Raw genomic sequence first — 22,188 nt, 5'->3', positions numbered from 1 at the left:
CTTAAAGTGTGTTTTGTGATCCTTCACGGCGGCTGAAATTGAGAAGAATCAGACAGGAGACACCTAGTGTAGTGAGGATGGCGCCAAGAGAAGATGTGCTTGCTCTCTCTGTCTCTTTCTGTCTCTCCCTTTCTCTCTGTCTCTGTCTCTGTGTCTCCTGTCTCTTCCTTTCTCTGTGTCTCTCTGTGCCTCCCTCTGTCTGTCTCTGTGTCTCTTTTCATCTCTCCCTTTCTGTGTCTCTCTCTCTGTGCCTCCCTCTGTCTGTCTCTGTGTCTCTTTCTGCCTCTCCCTTTCTCTCTGTGCCTCCCTGTCTCTGTCTCTGTGTGTGTATCTCCCTGTCTCTGTCTCTGTCTCTGTCTCTGTCTCTCTCTCTCTCTTTCTCTCTCTCTCTCTGTCTGTCTTCTGCCCACCCCCATAAGCCTGCTCTGATAACTAAGCATGCACTGAAGAGTCGAGGATTGTGAGGATAGTTAAGGTCCTCCCAGGAAAAGAATTGGGTTGAGGGAACAGTGGGAAGAGGGCATCGATGTACTGAGTCCATACTGTGTAGAATACTGGTGTTAACCAGGCAAGGAGTAGGTTGTTTTAGTAGCAGCCAACAAGTAGTCCTATGATTCTAAAGCCAAATCTAGTGGTGCCTGTGTAGAGACTGAAGAGGGAGGGATTACATGAGAGACAATATATAATTAATATAATTATGAATAGAGGCCTGAATATGGGCTGGTGACCTTGGAGGATGAAGGACTGTGGCATGGGAATTTTCTGTAGTTCTCTAGTGGCTTCAGGTTCAGGGTGAGAAGAGGAGGGGCTACAGAAATAGACAGGGAAGAAGGAGCAGGGGGCTGAGGAACTGGGAGGCCAACAGCACAGTCCCAAAGGACACATTCAAGAGGGCACAGCCCAGGGGGCACAGCCCAGAAGGCACAGCCCAGAGGGCACAAGCCAGAGGGTACAGCCCAGAAGGGAAGCCCAAAGAACACAGTCCCAGAGGGCACAGCCCAGAAGGTACAGCCATAGGGCACAGCCTGGAGGTTATAGCCCAGGGCCAGAGGGTACAGCCCAGAGGTTATAGCCCAGGGAGCACAAGTCAGAAGGTACAGCCCAAGAGGGCACAGCCCAGAGAGCACAGTCCAGAGGTTATAGCCCAGGGGGCACAGCCCAGAGGTCACAGCCCAGAGGATACAGTCCTAGAGGGTACAGCCCCAGAGGTACAGCCCCAGAGGGTACAGCCCCAGAGGGCACAGCCCAGAGGTACAGCCCCAGAGGGCATAGTCCCAGAGGGTACAGCCCAGAGGGCACAGTCCCAGAGGGAACAACACAGAGGGTACAGCCCAGAGGGCACAGCCCAGAGGTACAGTCCCAGAGGGTACAGCCCAGAGGGTACAGCCCAGAGGGCACAGTCCCAGAGGGAACAACACAGAGGGTACAGCCCAGAGGGCACAGCCCAGAGGTACAGCCCCAGAGGGCACAGCCCAGAGGTACAGTCCCAGAGGTACAGCCCCAGAGGGCACAGCCCCAGAGGATACAGCCCAGAGGTACAGCCCCAGAGGGCACAGTCCCAGAGGACACAGCCCAGAGGTACAGCCCCAGAGGGTACAGTCCCAGAGGTACAGTCCCAGAGGGCACAGCCCAGAGGTACAGCCCCAGAGGGCACAGCCCAGAGGTACAGCCCCAGAGGGCACAGCCCCAGAGGACACATCCCCAGAAGCCCTCATCTCCTCTCCATCCTTACCTGCATCCACCAACCCCCTGTTGACCCTGGACTTCTGGGACTCTTCAAATATAGCCAAGAACAAACCTTAGGGCTTGTGCAATGGCTCAGCATCTAAAGGCACTTGGCACCAAACCTAACAACCCGAGTTCAATCCCCATGCCCAGATGGCTGAGGGAGAGAGCCAATTCCCACATGTTGCCATTTGACCCCCCACAGGGTGCCACAGCATGCTGGCACGTGCACACAGAGAGAGAGATATAAAGAAACTCCAGCTGGGTGAGGTGCCTCGCCTCTCCAGGTGAACTCTGGCTGGCCCCTCTCTGATGTCTCAGGCAGGCAGCTCCTCCTCAGGCTCAGTCCACAACCCTGCAGGAGCTACTTAGGCTTAGCCAGGCTCAAGAACTTCTCTTGCCTCTCCCACACCCAAGGAGGAGGCACCAGGCTGAAAGGCTCACAGAAGAGCTTCTGGAGAAGCTCTGGAGAGCTGGAGCCTGCAGCGGGAGGGCGGGCATAAGGATAGGAGTGGGGTGGGAGGGGCCGGGCATGAGGACAGGAGTGGGATCAGAGGGGGCAGGCATGAGGGCAGAGGTGGGGTGGAGAGGTGTGCCTTCATCCTGCCCCTTTAAGTCTCTCTTCCTCACACCTAGAGGGAATTCCTAAAGTCTAGCACACCACAGGTTACCTATGCCTACCCAAGGGAAACTCAGGATTCTGGGGTTTGACACTGAAGAACTTCAGGACCAGCCAGTATGACGCACAGCTGGTATTAAAAGAGATTTTAGTGTAGATTTCAAGCAGGAGGGTTAAGAGCAAGAGGTGCCTGGGAAGAGGCTATGACACACCCAGGAACACAGATGTGGCAGCTGGAGGGTCCCCACCTCACTGTCCTCACTGCAGCCACCTACACCCTCTGGTGGGGTTGGAAGCTGTTATCTTCAAGGGGGTGCTGAGAAGCCTAAAAGAGACCGAGAGGTGAATCCTGAGGGCACCAGACAGGATTGCAGCAGATAAAGTAAAAAGCTAGATCAGAGGGGAGCCAGACAATAGGGTTTCTGTACCGTAAACAAGTCAACAATCCACTTGAGATTCCCAAAAAATGTCTGGGAGAAAGATGAGGCCTTACCTCTAAGTTCATATATATTCAGGCCTTAAGACTTCTTCATAGATCTTAGCATTCAACATCTATACTTGAAGGCTATCATCTGTATGTTGGCGACCTTCATGGCAAATGCTATTAGCTAATCCTGCCAGCATTTTGGCTTCTCAGTCAACCAGAGGCTGCAGCCAGGCTCTGGGTCAGAAGCCTCCTTCCCATAGGCCTGTAATTCTGCCTGTTTTTCTAGGCTGCTTCTGACTAACTCCTACCGAGACTGTGCCCTGGAGTAAACCACTTACATTTCTGAAAGCCCTGGATCTGCAGGCTGGGTATCTGTATGCACGTCTCAGGATGGCCACCATGACAGCGTCTGGTGATCAAGGCAGCTCCGAGAGACACATGGACGAGATGAAGAGACCGCAAACGGTGAAGATCCGTTGAACTGAACTGTTCTGATTGGTTAGATCGGCCGTTCTCAACTTGTAGGTGGAGATCTCTTTGGGGGGGGGATCTCATATCAGACATCCTACATATTGGATATTACATTACAGTTCATAACAGTAGCAAAATTACAGTTATGAAGTAATAATGAAAATAATTTTATGGTTGGGAGTCAGCACAACACCTGGAACTGTATTAAAGGGTCACAGCGCTAGGAAGGTCGAGTGAAGTGAAACTTCTGGTTTCTTTGGGAAGTCAGTTGTGTCAGATGGTGTTTTGCTAGGGCAAAAACATGAAGGAGTGTTTTCCTGAAGCGGACACAGGCGAAAGGATTTTCTGTTAAAGCAAGCACGTGAAAGGACACCTTCACTAATGACAGGCATCTATTGGTCCGCCTTACGCTGCATTACTGAGCTCCCTCTGTCATGACTCCACGGAGAGAAACACACCAGAAGGCTCTTGGCAGTATACTGGCCACTTCTTAACCACTTCTGAAGACTTGGGTCAATCAGCAGAGTGGTGTCAGCTGACACAGACTCACAGGGAGTTTTGCTAAGGCAGACTCACATGGTGAGGCAAGCCCGCAGGAGGACGCATGTTTGGAGGGAGTATAAATAGAACCCAATGGCAGCTCGCAGAGCTAGCTTTGCAGTGCCTTGTATCTTTGCTGATCTTTGCTTTGTTGAGAGAAGCATGTCAGAGAACTTCTCCTGGCGTCCCGTCCCCAGCGGTCCTGGCCACTCCCACTGATTCCTGTCAGTTTGGCTGAAGTCTGGCTGTCTCTGCTAGGTCGCGCCACCACTGCTGATTCCTGTTTCCCAGCTCTGCTGGACTGGATGGCTGATACATTTGTGAAGTATTTGCAAGTGGATCAAGCCGCTGCTGACCTGTGAACTGAACTGCTACTTTCCTGACAACACAGAAGGGATTTGCTCCAAAGAACCTTTCTAAACAGGTCACCTCCCCATATCCTAATAACCTTTCATTTCCATTACTTCTGGTGGGTGGGTGGGCTAGAAGGGGAGTTAAAGCACTTAAGAGCCTCGTTAAAGTTAGGGTTGAGAAAAATTTAAACTTACAGTTGAGAACCACTGGGTTAGATCCCACAGCCTTCACTTAACTAGATCTGGGTGAGCAGCTGGTGTTCTCTCTCTCTCTCTCTCTCTCTCTCTCTCTCCTTGATTTTTTCTTTATCCCCTTTATCCAGTCTCTTTATCCTCTTATCACCCTACTGTGCCCGCCGTACTTAGTTCTGTGGGTATTCTTTAAGCATATTTATTTTTTATCTTATGTGTATGAGTGTTTGCCTGACTATGTCTATGTACCACGTGAAAACAGATGCCTGCAGAGGCCAGAAGAAGGCATTAGATCCCCAGAGGCTAGAGTTACAGATGGTTGTGAGCCACTGTATGGATCCTGAGCTGAGAGTAGCAATTGGGTCCAGAAACCGGCCAGTGCACTTAATCACTGAGCCATCTCTCCAGTCCCTGGTTTTGTTGTTGTTGTTTATTTGTTTGGGGGTTTTTTGGGGGAAGGGCGGATAGGGCCTCATTATGTAGCTGGATAGAACTGGAACTAAGTATGACCCCCTGCCTCAGCCTCTGGAGTGTCGAGATTAACATAACAGCAAGCTAATTAGATATGACAAATATTTAGTTCTGTGATGACCTCTTTTTTTTTTTTTTTGGTTCTTTTTTTCGGAGCTGGGGACCGAACCCAGGGCCTTGCGCTTCCTAGGTAAGCACTCTACCACTGAGCTAAATCCCCAGCCCCCTGTGATGACCTCTTAAACTGGGAAATAAGAAGGTGTCTTTGCTTCTTTGCAATAGTCTCAGGGTCTCCGTCTGTCTACCTGTGGTAATAACTGAGTGATGACATCACCAAGGATTTTGCATTCTTAAGACTGCAGGTATTTTTCCAGACTGGGCTTTGCAGTAAACCTGCCTCAGGGCCTTACTGTAACACCCTTCACAGATGAGCACCCTGAGGCCTAGGCAGGTCAAAGGCTACGACTCAAAAACAGGGCTCTGGCTCGCCCCTCTATACTTATGCCAGTCGCGTGGGGGAGTGTAGTTCTCAAAGCCAACCCTGGTTTGTGGCCTGGAGCTGGGGCACCCAAGCCACACACACCCTCTGGGCCCTGGCTGGGCCAGATGTGTCCGCCAGAGGCCACCAGGGGGCGCTGCAATGCCGGCGACTCCCGGGTGAGGTCCACGCCTGTTCCACGGACCCAGCCTCAGCTCCTGGAGCCGGCAACTTGAGGCGGACAGGGCAGAAGCTGGGAGATCGCTTGGCCCCGGGCAGCGCAGACCTCAGCCGCAGCTCAAGCCCTGGTCCAGGCAGGCTTCTCGACGCTCGGGGAGTCGGGGTACTGAGCCTCGGAGTCAGGGGTGCTGCGCCCCGGGCAGACCTCCTTCCTCTTTTCCAGTCATAGGCTCCGTATGTGAACTCGTTTGCATCTCTGCGGGCTTTAAATGTTGCACAACTCCACGGAAGAAGAAACTCTGCCACAAGGCCCGTTCCTATTGGTACGTCCACGTTCATATTGGATAAATTATTAGAAATGGGCTGACCCTTGCACGAAGCCCCGGGTTTCTTCCCCTCTCTCCCCAAACAAACAAGCAAATAAGAGTAAAGCTTTGAGCCAGCCTGCTGCCTTGTCTCCCAAAGTCCTCCATCCTGGCGCTTCATCTTGCACTGACCAGTGAGTGCAAGGACTTGGTGCCGCTCTCCCTGCTTCCCAGCTGAAGGCAGTTCTGAAAAGAGCTGCAACATCCCCCCCCCCCCATGCAGGGGGAGAACACAGGCAGATTCGGGGGTGAGGGTTAAAACATCAGGTTCTGTTTCTACTCAGCACAGGAGAGACTGCGCCCCTGCAAAAGCAGTTTGCACAGAGTAGAACTCAGTTTACCATAGAGCGGAATTCTCACTTCTGCTGTGCAGGGGTCCCACAGGGAAAGCGCAGATGCACATGGGTGTGTGGATGTGCATGTGTGTGTGCCTGTGGGGTGTGTGCATGTGTGTGTTCCTGTGTGTGTGTGTGTGTGTGCTATGTGACTGCCAATGCACGTGGGTGTGCATGCAGAAGTCAGAGATCAACTTTGTCATCCTTAGATACTGTCCAGCTCTTTAGTTTTGTTTTGTTTTTGTTGTTGTTGTTGTTTTAAGACAGAATTACTAGCTGGATGGATGGATCCCAGAAATCTATACTGACTGGCCAGCTAGCTCTGAGGGTGGCCTCCCCATGCACCCATGCCTCTTACACCTTGAGGTCTGGTTCTCCCTCAGCATCCCTGTCTTGCACTAGCCTGTGTCTGGCTTGCAGTGTACAATCGTGCTGTGTATGTTGACCAGTCAGCTGACACACTGGCTCTCACACTGTATCACACTGTACCAAGTTGAACCTCAGCTGGGTCTTAAAGGGAGCAGAATCACACTGGATTCTGTCAGAGGGCCATGCTGAGGCTCATTATAACGCTAACCACATATGCAAATGAGCATCGGAGGTGAGGGTAGAAAGTGCCTCTGGTTTGTCTAGTAAGGCTTCCTGGTGGTCGGGTGAAGGGCTCGAGCCTTCACGAAGCTGGTGAAGAAGCGGGGTAGGGGTGGGGGTGGAGAGTGTGGTTTCAGGCCATGGCTCACCCTTTACTGGTTCAGGTCTTCACTTGAGTCATCCCAGAATTCCCCTGACAGCCACTGGGAACATTCCAGAGTGTGACATCTCTCAGGAAACAAGCTCAATTCCTGGAAATGTCACCCCACCAGTCTTTCTTAGAAACCATACATGCCAGCAGCTGGGATGAGTGGCAGAGGTCAGGGTAATCCGCCGGGGTCTACAGAAGCCTGGCTCCCGACTGCCTGTCAGAAAGGTCCCTCAAAGACTGCTCCTCGGGAAGCCACAGTCAAGTGAGAAATGTGTGCTGCCAGGGACAGTAGGAGTCCTGGCTTTTCCATGGCTGAGCCCACTGATCTCTGAGTTCCTAGCCTTTCTTCTTCCCTCCAGGGACCTAGAGAGGGACATTGAAGCCAGCAAGGGTTCTGACTCATTTACTGTGAACTCATCGAGATGTTTGGCAAGAGCCCGTGGGCGTCTTGGGAGAACTCTTGGTTCACCTTTATTTCTTTCTATTGCGCTTTTTTTTTTCTTGAAATAGCAAGTCTGGTTTTACCAAAAATAGATGGAAAGACCAGAGTATTATTGCATCAGAGCATCAGAAGAAACAAAGAATTGTCCTTTGTTTCCTGCTTTTGTGTGTGTGTGTCTGTGTGTGTGTGTGTGTGTGTGTGTGTGTGTGCAGGGATCCTGCTTCTGTCTTCTATTGAATGATAGCATTTCTGGCACACATGGCTTCTTTTATTTTTTAAAACCTGGGTTCTAGGGTTTCACACTCAAGTGCTCCTGCTGGCTCAGCAAACATTTTACCAACCAAGGCATCTGAGATCTCCAGCCCTAGTCTCTTATTTTAAACTTTCATAGGAGCTGGGAACTGAGGAGAGACAAACACAGAAGGTGAGAGCTGAGGCAGTAGAAACAGTGTGAGGGACAGGAATTCACAGCTTGGCAGAGAAAGGTTGAAACCCAATTTCAAAACTGCCTTTAGGCAGTGTGTGGTGACAGGGCCTTTTAATCACTGCATTTAGCAGAGGCAGGTAGATCTCTGTGAGTTTGAGGCCAGCTTGGTCTATATCAAATGTTTCAGGTAAGCCAGAGCTACATAGTAACTCTCAAAAACAAACAAAATGACAACAGCCTCCCTTTGTGTTTTCTTCTTTCCTATTTCACAGCAAAGCCCCATGTCTTTGAGATGTCTGTTTCTACTCCACCACTCTCGGCTGAGGCCATGTGAAAGCTTATGTGAGCACCTTGCATCACAGGATAAACACGAGGCTGCTCTCTGTCCCTTCAGGACGGTGAGTGATTGACTGATATTCAATCTCCGGGAGGTCATGTCCACCAACAATAAGCTATCTGCCCAGGAGGCCAGGAGAGACCATCTCATTTCCTCCATTTGCACTGAAACCTCAGGCATTGCGGTGTGGTTTCCATGGAGCAGAACAGTGGTTTGCAAACAGAGCTCAGAGCCAAGGTTCAGAAAAGATGGGCCAAGAGGCAAGCGGGGCAGGGTTGGCACATATATTTATACTATGGTTCTAGAAACTTCCTGAAAAGTGAGGGTGAACTTGAGGGACAAGTTTATTTATTTACTTACTCCCCGCCTAGTTCAGAAATGGCTCAAGGTTGTGTGCAATGTGCAAAATGCAGCTAGATTCTTTTTTAAAGGAAAAAAACCCAAACAAATTAGCCGGGTTGGTGGATCTGAAAGACTATCAGTTTGGAGACTATCAGTCTGAGCTACACATTAAGACACGTGCACACACACACACACACACACACACACACACACACACACACACACACACACATACACGGTGGGAAATAGAAAGAATGTGTTATGATTAACCTTCATTGTCAACTGGATTCTGGGAGACTCACCTCTGGGCGTGTGTCAGCGTTTCCAGAGGGGTTTTACTGAGAAGGGAAGACCTCCTTTCTTGGGTGGCTTCAGTTTGCTTTTGTCATGATGAGAAAAGCAACTCAAACAGAATGTAAAACACTGATTGGGAAATTCGGACGTCCTTGTGATAAGGTTCAGGGGGAAAGCCAGGCTTGAAAGCAGGGTTGCAGCTGGTGGGCAAAGTTCGCAGAAGGGTCAAGTGGGCCAGTTGCTTCTCTCAGAAAGCAAGGACACTCTGGGGAGGGCCCTGAGCTCTCTGTGGATGTATAGTCTTCTGGAGCAAGCACATTCTCCTCCATCTTGCCACCATCCTTGTCCTTACAGGCTGCACGTGGCCACACATCCTTTCCACATGAGCAGACACAGTCTACCCCCTTTACCCTTTAATAGTAATTCAGTCAGCTTACCTAGATGGAAACTTGCCTAGGAGATCGGTGAGGCACAGTTGAGTGTTTCTGGTGAGTTTTCAGAGGTCATGAAGGTTAAGAGGCCGTTACCATCAAGGCAAACATGGTGGTAGCAGTGGCTTGAGAGCTCACAGCTCAAAGTGCAAATGGGGAGCAGAGGGAATGGGGATGTCAAAGCCCACCTCCAGGGACACAGTTCCCACAGCAAAGCCATACCTCCTAAGCCTCCCCCAAAGGCCTCACCACCTAGGGATAGAGAATTCAAATACTCACTCAAACCACACACTCATAGTGTGGACAACTTTTCTTTGTGCAAGACCTCCCTGCCTAAGCTACTTGGGTCTGGCCAACATGGATGGAGCCTTTCAAACTGAGTTAAAACACATCTTTCTTCCTTTTAATTTTTCTCTCATATGTTTTGCTCACAGCGATTACAGGAGTAACTAATGTATCCACCTCCCCACCCACCCCCAACCCCGCCTAAAAATATCAAAGGGAGTTGGAGAAATGTGGCAGAGGTTAAGAGTGATTGCTCTTGTCCAGGACCTGAGTTCAACTCCTAGCACCTGCATGTCTATTCACAATGATCCATAACCCAGTTCCAGGATCCACACGGTAAACAAACACACAAATGAGCAAACCATTCATAAAATAAAATTAATAAATCTTAAAAAAGCAAAACAAAGAGTGTGTTGCAATTAATGATTAATGGTAGATACTTAGTTGGTTAGGCCCCCAAACATTGCAAATATATATATATAATATATAAACAAATATATATATTTATATTTATATATATTTATATTAACAAATATAAATATATATTTATATTTATTTATATTAACATATATATTTATATTATATATATATGTTATATTTGTATATATATTTGTTAATATATATATTTATATTAACAAATATAAATTATATATATATATATTAACAAATACAAAATTTCACATTCAAGGACCTGTGCTCCTTAGAGAGGCTAATGTTCCATCACCTGAGCTCTGTGCCAGTCACTGATAAGGTCCAGGAAGGAGGAAGGTCAAAGGAGGCTGTGGGGTTAAAGGATTTTGAAGATAAATATTTTACTTGTCAGCATGGAGGACCAAGCAGGCAGCTGCTGGCAGGCACTGAGGTACAAGCTAGCACATATAAACTGCATAGGCAGGCACAAGCTCATGTATAGATCAGGACGCAGGCCCCATGGAGGTGGGCACACAGCCTTACAGGCTGTCTCAGGTAGAGGCTCCTGACCTCATGGCCACATTTGTATAGGATCACATAAAAAAGGCATTTTGTCAAAAAATAGTTATATTACAGATTTACTAGTGTCAATCATTTGGTGCTGACCAATAGCCTCCTCCAGTGTCCAGGGTCAGCTATGCCAATATCCAGGGTCAGCTATGTTTTAGCTGATTTGTTCTGGATATCTCTGTCAGTGCCATGCTGTCTAAACATGCTGACCCTTACCACCACTACCTGTTCCTAACAGCTCAGCTCTTTGTGTGCATGTGTGGTGTGTCTGTGTCTGTAATGTGTGCATATATGCATATATGTGTGTAAGCATGTGTGCATGTATGTGTGTGTAATATATGTATGCATGTGTGTAATATATGCATGCATGTCTGGGTAATGTATGTATGCATGTGTGTGTATGTGTGATGAGTGTATGCATTGTGTAATTCATGCATACATATACAGATACATGTGTGTAATGCATGTGTGTGTGAATGTGTGTGCATGCCTGTTTGAGACTGGGCTTCTGTTTCTGAAGAAGGCTTCAAATTATGTAGTGGAGGATGACCTGAAACATCTGATCCTCCTGTTTCTACCAGGATCATAGTCATGTACTCTCTACCTGGTTCATGCAGTACTGAGGATTGAACCCAGGATTGTGCATGCTAGGCAAGTTTTCTACCCATTGGGACAGCCTCTTTCCAGTTCTTTACACATAAATTCCTTTTACCAGGAAGGGGCACTATTTGGGAAGGATTAGGAGGTGTGGCCTCATTGGAGGTGTGTACCTGAGGGTGGGCTTTGAGGTTTCAAAAGCCCATTCAAGACCCAGAGTCTCACTTTTTCTCTCTTGGCTATGGACCAGGATGTAGCTCTCGGCTATGACTCCGACACCATGCATGCCGCTATGTTCCCAACCATGATAAAAATAGACTAATCCTCAGAAACTTTAAGCAATGCCCCAGTCAAATGCTTCCTTTTATAATGGTCATCTTGGTCATGATGTCTCTTCACAACAATACATCAGTGACCAAGACAGCCATCAAAATGTGTAAGGCTAATACTACTGGTATCTGATTTTTTTTTCCAGTTCTTTTCTGAAATAGGATCTCTTTGTGTAGGCTGCAGCTGTCTGGGAACTCCCAGAGATCCACCCACCTGCCTCTGTCTCTCCAGAGCTGGCATTGAACACCGCACCACCGCACCCGGCTTAGTACTTGAGTTTAACAGATGAAGTCATGGAAACACAATGATGTTAAGCAACTTGGCCAAGGTGTGCGGCGTTGAGATTTGAATGCAGCTGTTTGGCTGTCTGTCTGTCCTTTGATGCTGCCTCTCAGTCGCTGTCACATGACAGCTTCTGGCCAAGGCTGGGAACCTTTGCTAATCCAGGGCCAAAGTCCTATTGCTGCACAGGAATGTCCTTCTAGCCAAATTGCCACCATCTTTAGGAGTTCTGCTGGGTCTTCACAGCTTGTCCTGTTGAGTATTTACCTTCTCTTACAGAAGGAGCGGTGGGGAAGTCACAGGACACTCACCTGAGGATCCATCCACTCCCACCACCCAGGTGAATGTAATTCTGCCCTAACTGTGCATGATCTTGGGGGAGGGGAGTTCCATTTGTGAAGCTGTGGGGAAGTCGTCGTCTCTGTCTGGTGCTTCAATGTGCCTGCTTTAAGGTCGGTACCCCCCCACCTCCATCCTGCCACGGCTCTGGAAGGAAACATTGTAGCTGGTCTTAGCTACTTTGTGGGTTCTTTTTCTTCCCATCCTTATGACCCCACTTCACCCCCTAACACTAGATAGCAGAGAAAAGAGGAAAGAGTGACCTCTGAATCCAAGTTCTTGCTTTTTTGTTTCTTCTTTCTTGTAGCTTGTCTTTGCTACTTTGTGTGTTCTTTTTTTCATCCTTTATCACCTGCCTCCCATTTTACCTCCTCTCACTAGATAGGAGAGAAAGAAGGAAAGAGAGAGAGGGGGGGGAGGTATCTCAGAATCTAATTTCTTTCTTCTTGTTTCTTCTTTGAACATAATTATTAGCAAACTGAGACCAACAATCACCCACCCTGCCTCTCCCGGCCCTAGCATTTATAGACCCTCTGAAAAATTCCCAGAATTCCAAACATCACACAATCACAGGAACTATTTACAGCTGGCAAAAACCATGTCTCTGCAAGAGCACGAGGCAAATCATAGTCAGCTGCTGCAAAGCAGCCCCATATCCCCACACATGAGATTAAAACAAAAACATATTCTTATAATATTTCAGTGTTTTTTTTTTAAAGAAACCAAAATTCCAGAATTCTCACTACAAAACCTAATAAACTCATTGGTTCCCTAGTGAACTTTGGTCAAATAGCATCTCAAATTATTGTCAGGGCCTTAGGAAGGGGAAAGAATTTTAGCAACACTTACAAAGCCGCTTCCTGGTCTCTCCCCTTTGGGGGCTTCCAGTGGCACCTTGTGCTCGGTTCAGCAACTCACTGATACGGATAATTCCAGGGAAAACCCACAATGGACAGTATAGCCAGGAAGCTGAATGTGCCCGAACCATGTGGTTGGTGTAGAGCAACGATGTGGTTGGTATTGACAGAAAGAATCATCTGAAGACGGGCCTGTTGCAGGCATTCCGTGGATATTACCCTATCTAACCCTGACAGTGACTGAGCAAGGCAGCTATTCAGGCCTCACTATTGCAGGAGGGCACAGACACAATGAATGCCCAGCCAATCCTCTTCTTATGCTTGGTCTGGCCCATTTGCACGAAAGTGTTAACTTCAGGCAGAGATGGCTGTTTCCTGGCTGTCTTTCTGTCTCTCTCCTCCAATGACAAAGAGCATATGAAGTTCTTTGTAAGCCGGGCCCTAGTTACACACTCTGACTTTGAAGCTAGGAGTGTGTTAGTGACCAGCCTCTTCCTGGAAAGGTAGAATTGAGGAACTAATTAAAAAGAAAGTCCCTGATTATCCTGGTGAGCATCAGAGGTCAACTTGACATGGCCTAGTGTCATCTGAGGGAGTCTCAAGTGAGGGATTGTGTGGGTCACTTTGGCCTGTGTCTGGGAAGATTGTCTGGATTGTGGGATGATGTGAGAGGGCCTAGGCTAAGCAGGTGGACCTGGGATATGTAAGAAGCTAGCAGTGCATGAACCTGGGAGTGCGTCAGAGAGCTAGACTGCAAACAGTTCCTCCATGACTGATTTTGCTTGAAGCTACTGGCTGGAGTTTCTGCCTTGACTTCCCCAGTGACAGACTCTGTCTTGAAAGTATAAAACTAAATTAACCCTCTCCTCCCTACATTGCTTTTGGAATGTTTTTATCATAGCCACAGAGAGGAAACCAGCTGGTTCCCTACTCCCAACAGTTCCAGACTCCACATAAACACAAAGCAGGACCCTCCTAAAGGAAAGTCTCCCCAGAGAGCTTAAAGGAGGTCAAGCATCTCCCTATGCAAACAGGGCAGTGCAGTACAGGCTGGTTGCTAGGGCCGTTTGTGTCCTCTCATACCCAAACTGAACCCAAATACTGGCAGGAAACTCCCTTGCTCTAAGCTCACGCCTGCCCTGATGACCCAGGAGGAAACCACAGAACTATTTACTTAGCAGCCTTTGAAGTTGGCTTTTCCCTTCCCTGCCATGCTGCCCGTCCCTTCCAGGTCCAGCAGCAGTGAGTGACCAGAAGCAGGCCATTGCCAGGTATCCTTGAAGGGCAGGGAGTCTGTCCAGCCACGCCCAGGAAAGCACGCCCGTCCTGGAGCATGTTCGGGTGTGGCCTTGGAAGGTATGTCTCTGAGCTTGGTTTCATGACTGGGGAGATGTCATTAGTCTAGACCGTGAGGAAACGTGACCATTTAGCTTGGGAATTCTAGGAGGGAGCTGGTGTCTATGCAAATGGACTTTCATTTGCCCCCTTTCCTCTATGTGTAGATGGCAAAACACTGAACAGGAGATAGAAATGCCTTGGGAAGAAATGAGATGCAAGTGATTCACTTACTCAAAACTCAAATTGCCAGGGAGTGAGGCCTGGGCAGAGGGCTGGGCTGTAAGAGCGTTTGCTCTCAAGCACGAACACCCAAGTTCAGATCTCAGTGCCCAAGTTCAGACCTCAGTGCCCTTTAATGCCTGCTAAATTCAATCCTGGAACCTACAGGGTAAAAGGAAAAAGCAGACTGCTGCGAGCTGTCCTCTGACTCCTCATGCATCCCATGGCACAAGTGCATGCCCTTGCAGTTATCAATCAATCAATCAGTCAATCATCAATCAATCCATCATCGATCAATCTTTTGATCATCAATCCATCATCAGTCAATCATCAACCCATCATCAATCATCAATCAATCCACCACCAATCTTTCAATCATCAGTCAATCCATCACCAGTAAGTCATCAATCAACCCATCATCAATCAGTCAGTCAATCATCAATCAATCACTATTTTTTGAAACAAGGTGTTGGATCTGACAGCTGGCTCAGCAGTTAAGAGCATTTATCTCTCTTACAGAGGACCTGCCTTTAGTTCCCAGCACCCATCTCAGGTGGCTCACAACTACCTCTAACTCCAGTTCCAAGGGATTGGACAGCCTTTTCTGGCCTCTGTAGACACCAGCACATATGTGTTACACATATACACATGCAGTCACTCACACATCCACATAAAAATCACTTTTAAAAGTGAGGGATGGCTGCACATGCCTGTGACCCCAGTACTATGGAGTACAAGGAGGAAGGTTGTTGGGTCTTACTGGCTGACAGCTTAGTTCTAGGTTCAGTGAAAGACCTTGGCACAAGAAAGTGAGATAGTGATAGAGCACACATGCACACATGCACACACATACATGTTCACATACATGGATACACAGAGATATACTTGCATACATGTTCACATGCATACACATGCACATACACACACGTGTACAATATACACATATTGACACACACATATGCATGCATGTTCACATGCACACACATGCATGTTCACATACATGGATACACACAAAGATACACTGTGTATACACACATATATATGCATGCATGTCCATATGCACACACGTTCACATGCACACAAATGCACACACTGACACATACATACACATGCACACATGTTCACATGCACACATTCACACACATATGCACACATACACACATGTTGACACACACATACACATGCATGCAAGCAGGCAAAAAACAAAACAAACCTGCTAAAACCTGGCATGATGCCTTTAATCCCAGCACTGAGGAAGACTCATTCCAGTCTCGCTCATTCAGTTTGAAATGTGACTTGGTCTCATTTATATTGTTCCCCACTTTCTGGACTCTCTCTCAGTCAACTGAGGACTGTTCTTGTGGAACTGTCAGGGGACAAGGTCTCATGAGACTCTTGTGGGTTTCGTGGGTTCTGGGATAGGTGAGCATTTCTGAGAGGCAGGTTCCTCTCCTGGCCTCAGGGCCCAGAGCCTCCATCTACCAACATTCATCCCTCTTATCTCCTACCATCTGCTTTAGATATGCAACTGAGAGCAGAGGTCAGAACAGAACCAGATCAGAAGGGCTTTGCTTGGCCAGGCCGTTTGGCTCTGCAGCACACCTGGATCCCATTCCTAGACTGTCCGGCTCTGATTGGTGCCCACTGCAGGCTCCGCCTCCAGCTCTTTGGATGAGAAAATATGGACGCCTGTGTTTTAAGAACTGAAACTGTGTAGGTATGGGAGACGGTGGCAATCTGATTGGGCTTCTGAGCAAATGGTTCTAAAGACAGAGGAGGGAAGAGCAAAGGAGAGAGAAGAGTTGGACGAATAATGAAGGTCAAGCTCAGGCGCATCACTGAGCATGTGCGGCGGAGACGCTAATAAGCGGGGGAGGGGAGGGACTTAGGAGGTTCGCCGAGGGGCTAGCAACCCTGAGGAGCTGTTACCACGGGAAGGACAGACCTGTGAGCCCAAAGAAGCAGAGGGAGAGAATTCACATCCTGGACCAGGGGGAGCCCCTGTGGGAGGAGCGTCGGGCTCCAGGACAAGTGTGCAGTCCTGGAAAAACTCAGTGTTGTCACACGAGGGCACTGGGACAGAAAAGAGAAACGAGAAATGGCCAGACTCCATCCTAGCTCCATCCCCCAGTCTCACAGTGCTGCCTCCCACAAATCCAGCCCATAGGAGTGTGACGGCAAAGGGTAGAAAGTGGATCTGGTCAGTGTGGACCTACAGGCAAGTGAGGTAAGCCAGGAGGTGTGTGCAGAACACTGTGTGAAGCACTGTGGTGACTGAATCTGTGAAAACCCCAAAGTCCCTGTGTCCCAGGTCCTCGCAAACAAAGTGTGAACTGAGTAAGCTGGACCAGGGTACCCAGGGTATCTTCCGGAGAGTCCTATGGCTGTGACATACTGGAGTTCACCTCCACCAGGTTCATACTGAACTCCAACCCATTCAGTCAGGGGTGCGAGGGCCAAGGCCAATCTGAGGTGGGTCCTGGGACTGGCCAGTGTCTTGGAGTTAGCCCTGGTGCTCCCCTCTTCCAGTGAACCTATAGGATGCCAAGAGTCAACAGGAGGGGACTTTCTCAAACGTTCTTTTCTCCGCGGTGAGGAAATTCAAAAAGAAAGAACAATGTATTCATCTCCAGAGAGCAGTGTCTTGGCAGAGCTGCAGGGCTGCATCTCACTGCCCTGCCCCCCAACACACACTCAGTTCCTGATAACCAGAGGTGAAACCTGAACAGCAAAAGGGAAGTCTCCAGGCTCCTACGGGGCATCAAGTCCTGTTTCTAGATGGTTTCAGTTCTTAAAGACACAGGCGTCCATGTGTTCTCACCTAATGAGCAGGAGACAGAGCTGTGAGTGACAGCCAGCCACGTCCGTCTGCATGGCCCAGGGGCGAGATGAAGATACACCACAGAGGCTGCCCAAAATTCAGCCTTAAAGGGTCCCTCTAGTTGTGAAAAGTCTCATCATTCTTATTAATGTAAAGACACTGTCTGGACAAGCACACAGATTTGCACAGTCAGCTCAGGGCTCTGTTTGTGCCTCGAGTTTACTCTTCTAATCTACAGGGTTCAGATGACTCAGGAAAACCCAAATAATGGCTTTCATTGGCGGTGGGAAGGCTCAAACACACACCCTCAGAGTCACTTGCAGGGTGACCTCAGAACGATGCCACTGTCCTTGAAGTGTTCCCAGAGCACCCGTGGGTCCTTGGAGAACTGCCAGAGGTCTTGCTACCTTCTTCTTTTTTTTTTTTTTTTCCTTTTTTTTTCGGAGCTGGGAACCAAACCCAGGGCCTTGTGCTTGCTAGGCAAGCACCAACCCCCTTGCTACCTTCAAAGCATTTGTTCACAAATATAAATTCTGTTTTGGTTTCTGGTATAGAACAGAGGAAAAAACAGAAGATGAAGCAAAAAAAAAACAAACAAAAAAACAAAAAAACAAAAAAAAAAACAAAACAAAACAAAACAAACAAACAAAAAAAAAAAAAACCAGGAGGGAAAGATGGGCCAGGACAGGAAGGCAGGAAGCACGGGAGGTGGTTCGTGTAGCCCTTGCCACACGAACATGAAGGCCAGAATTCAGATCCCAGAAACTCATGGAAAATGCCAAGTGGTTCACCTATAGTCCTAGCCCAAATAGGAGAGGGATCTACAGAGCAAGTGGGGCTCCCTCCATATCAGTGGGCTCTGGCTCCAACTGAGAGACCCTGCCTCAGAGAAAAAAGTAGAAGATCAGTGGAGGATATTCCCAAAATCAACCTCAGATAGGGGGCAACACCAGGCTCTCCCGCCTTCCCTCAGGGCTGTGGTCAGAATTCTGAGCCAGTAGCCTTGGGTCTGATCTGTGATGACATTTTTGGTTTTTATTAGGAATGCTGGATTAGCAAATATCACGCTGGAACACGCAAGGGTATAGGCGAGCAGTCTCAAGGGACAAGTGTGCCCTGAGCACTGCCAGAACTTGGGATAAGAGCCCATCAAGGAAATTCCACCAACCTCACTATCACTGGCTACAGAGAGACTTTTGTCAAGGGTCAGAAATGAGGATGGTGACAATGACAGGAAGCTGTTAGCCACGCTTCACTCTATTGTCCCAATGGATAGGGAAAATGATTCTATTTTCTAGTAGCTATGACCAAGTACCTGGCAAGAAGCAACTTAAGGGAGAAGGGTTCATTTTGGCTCCTCGGTTTAAGAAGGGACAAGGGGCCTACTAGATGGCTTAATGGGCAAAGGGGCTTGCTGCCAAGCTTGATGACTTGAGTTCAATCCTTGGGATTCATCTGGTAGGAGATACCACCCCCCACCTCCATCTCCACAAGTTGTCTTCTGACCTCCACATATGCACAGGGACATGCATGTGCCTCTCCTCCCACAAATAAATAAATGAATGTAAGTTTTAAAATAAAAAAAAAAAAGGACTGGAGAAATGGCTCAATGGTTAAAATGGCTGCCCTTTCAGAGGTCCTGAGTTCAATTCCCAGCAACCACATGGTGACTCACAACCATCTGTAATGTGATCCAATGCCCTCTTCTGGTGTGTCTGAAGACGGCACCAGCATTCTCATAGACGTGAAATCGATCTTTTTAAAAAAAAACTTAAAAACAACAAAAGAAAGGCTGTGGCCCATCATGTCTACTAAGGGATGTAGCGGGAGGAGGGGCAGCTGGCCACATTTCTGCTGCATGAGGAAGCAGAGAGGAATGCCGGTACTCAGTTTGCTTTCTCCTTTTTCTTCAGCCTGGGACCTCGGCCCACTGGAGTTTGCTGCCACATTTAAGGTGGTTCCTCCCAGCTCCGTTAATTCCATCTAGAGAGTACCTCACCCACACGGACAGGTTTGTCTCCCAGGTGATTCTAGACCCTGTCAAACTGGCTGTATTAAAGTGTCACGTGCTGGTTGCTGTAAGGACAGTCCCCAGAAGCTGCCTTCTCTAAGCACCCACAGTGCTGAGACTCTGGCCTTGACCGCTCATACTTCAAGTTGGGCTGCATTTCTGAGAGTTCTGCTACAGGGGCATGGCTGTGCTCTCCCGGGGCAGGGGCCTCCCCAGGTTCAGAACCCTTGAATCACCACTATCTATCTCCCTCTGCCCTTTTCCCTCCTTCCTGGCCCCCTCTCTTAAAAACCTTACTGTGCGGCATGGAGAACCCCAGCAGGAGCTCCTGCAGGGAGAGAGAAGGCACACTGGTGAGGAAGCTTGCTTCTTTCTCAGCTGTAGCTGGGGCCAAGCCTACAGCCTCTTGTCAGTAAGTACACCCAGGGCTGCAGAGAAAGGCCCCATCATTGGGAAAGAGAAGGGGCTTTCAAGTCTTTCACTTTCCTGTCTGTCATTGTTCTTAAAGTTTCAGGGTAAAACTAGGGCCTAATGCAGCCACGAAACACCCGAGCTGTTCAAGGCAGGCCTTGTGCAAAACGCTGCAGGATTTCGGACAGGAAGTTGTGTGGCTGTGTGGGCGTGAGGACCAGCTTCCTCCCTCTCTGACACTTTCTACGCTTTGGGGACCTTGCTCAGCAGTCTCCCCTCCCCCAAGCCCAGCAGACCCTCCTGAGGCCTCACACAGCCTCTGCCCCAGCAAGAGTGAAAACAGCAGGGTGAATCCCATCCTCTCTCATCCCTGTCCCTCATCTCCCCTAGACACGTGACCATTTCTGACACCACACAGGACTTTCACTTCTTCAGAGTAGAAGCACTTGTAGAGTGTCTGGTTTTCGGAATACTTGTCCTACCCTGCTTTCTCAGAGGAGGCTTGATCTTGTTATCCTTGTCTGGGTTCCTTGCCTCTGAAAGCATAGTTTCTAGGTAACAAGCAGGGGCGGTCTGTATACCCTGTAGCTACGGAGGGAGTCTCAGGAGTTCAGAAGCTAATTTGAATAGAGTTATTGATAGTGGATAGAGCAATTTGCATACTGGAACTAAGTGGGTGGCTCTAGGATGTTTAGGAAATGACCCACAGAGTCTGTAGATTCTGGGGCTCCAAATCCATTTCTCACAGATGGGCTACCCTTAACTGCAGTCCCTGCCAACATTCTGCTACAAGAACATGTCAGATTCAGATTCCAGTAGCAGGAGCCTGCCCTGATCAGCTGCTGGGAAGGCACTGTGGCCCAACTTGAAGAACTCTTGAATTAGTGCCTCCCTCTCCTGGAACCTGAGAGCCTTGATCTACAAACTGAAGGGCAGAAGGCATGACTTTAACGCTTCACGGACTTAAAATGCTGTATCCTGTGATTCTCCCAGCAGACGTAAACCTTGTCATCTAACAGCAGCCTTCTTCAGCCTCAGAAAGGAACTGTGCAATTTTAGCCCTTGCATGTTAAGAGACCAGGAGGAGGGGTGCCTTCCAAGGCAGAGGGGCTTGCAGAGTAGCCAATATCAAGCCCTTCGTCCAGGAAGGGCTACAGTCTATTCTCTTTCTTCCTGTTGCTTTTCTCCTTCTCTCAGACTTTGTTAACATGTGCACGGTATGTGTACACATGTTCTTATGTACCAGCACGTGTGCATTCGTGCACACGGAGGGCAGAGGTCAACGCTGGAAGTCCTCCTCCTCCAGTGCTTACCCCTGCTTTTTTCTTCTTCCTCCCTCTTCCATGTCCCCCAGACAGGGTTTTCAACTAAATCCAGGACTCACCATCGAGCTGGACTGCTGCCTGCTGGCTTCACCTGCCTCTCCTCAGCAGTGCTGAGGCTGCTGGTGTGCCCCAAGGGTACCTGGCCTTCACCGTTTACAGGGATGACGGGGATTGGAATGAGGTTCTGCATGACAAGCACTTCACGGGCTGCGTGATCTCACCATCGGAGCCTCTTTCTCTTCCCTTTTCTCTTCTTTCGTTTTGTTTTTTTTTTTTTGTTTTTTTTTTTGCCTCCATACTTACAACAAAGTCCTTTCCTTTCTGTCCCCGATTCTTGTTCCCGTTACAAGAAGGTTCCATCTAGCCAAGCCGTGGTGGTGCACGCTTTAACCCCAGCACTTAGGAGGCAGAGGCAGGTGGACCTCTGAGTTTGAGGCCAGCCTGGTATACAGAGTGAGTTCCAGAACAGCCAGGGCCACACAGAGAAAGCCTGTCTCAAACAGCAACTACAACAACAACAACAGCAAACAAGAAACAAAAAAATGGCTCCAACTTCCACAACATTGAGAGTCCAGGGAAACTTCGAGGAGGGCAAAGGCTGCTCTCCTGGGTTTTCTTACAGCTTTACTTGGCCTTCTGGTGTGTCTGCAAGAACAGGTACTTGGGAAAGAACTGCGCTTCTCCTCTCTCCAAATGCTTGTTTACTTAAAGGAAGGGACAGCTCATCCACTGATCCTCTGCTGAATGGGCAAACGGGGGCACTTGGGAGGCCCAACCAGAAACCAAATTCTCAGGGCTGAGAATCAGCCCAGCAGTTAGAAGCATTGGCTACTCTTGCAAAGGACCTGAGTTTGGTTCCCAGCCCCCATGTGGTGGCTCACAGCTGCCTGTAACTTCAGGGGATCCAACATCTTCTTCTGACGTCTAGGGACTCCTGTTATTAAAGTGTGCAGGGCTGGTTTCTGGATGTGCATAGACATGCCCTCAGGCATACATATAAAATAGAAATATTCTTTTAAAAAGAAGAAAAGAGGGGCTGGGGATTTAGCTCAGTGGTAGAGCGCTTACCTAGGAAGCGCAAGGCCCTGGGTTCGGTCCCCAGCTCCGAAAAAAAGAACCAAAAAAAAAAAAAAAGAAGAAAAGAGAAACATTCCACCCATGTGCTGTAATTCCAGCATTGGAAGGCAAAGGCAGGGGGAATTCTTTTAGTTCTAAGCCAGTCAG

The 22,188-nt window shown here is 48.6% G+C and overlaps 1 long non-coding RNA gene across 9 annotated transcripts; it reads left to right on the top strand.

The window, feature by feature from the left end:
* The first annotated feature begins 3,927 nt into the window (after window positions 1-3,927).
* On the top strand, window positions 3,928-22,062 carry LOC148001881 (uncharacterized). 9 transcript variants are annotated; one of them, XR_015635802.1, is made up of 10 exons: window positions 4,010-4,988; window positions 5,081-5,160; window positions 5,680-5,779; window positions 8,037-8,162; window positions 11,538-11,689; window positions 11,923-11,983; window positions 14,071-14,195; window positions 15,917-16,109; window positions 19,131-19,228; window positions 20,994-22,062. It is a non-coding gene; the product is annotated as an uncharacterized LOC148001881 (long non-coding RNA). The 9 variants fall into 9 exon arrangements; XR_015635797.1 differs by lacking the exons at window positions 11,538-11,689; window positions 19,131-19,228; window positions 20,994-22,062 and having other exon boundaries at window positions 3,928-4,988; window positions 15,917-18,331; XR_015635796.1 differs by lacking the exons at window positions 4,010-4,988; window positions 5,081-5,160; window positions 11,538-11,689 and having other exon boundaries at window positions 5,487-5,779.
* Window positions 22,063-22,188: the final 126 nt, after the last annotated feature.

This window comes from Rattus norvegicus, chromosome 13, assembly GCF_021556685.1.
Source record: "Rattus norvegicus strain SHRSP/BbbUtx chromosome 13, alternate assembly SHRSP_T2T, whole genome shotgun sequence".
Taxonomy (NCBI): Eukaryota; Metazoa; Chordata; class Mammalia; order Rodentia; family Muridae; genus Rattus; species Rattus norvegicus.
The sequence above is the reverse complement of the archived record's forward strand: the minus strand, read 5'-3'. Positions and strand labels throughout refer to the sequence as shown.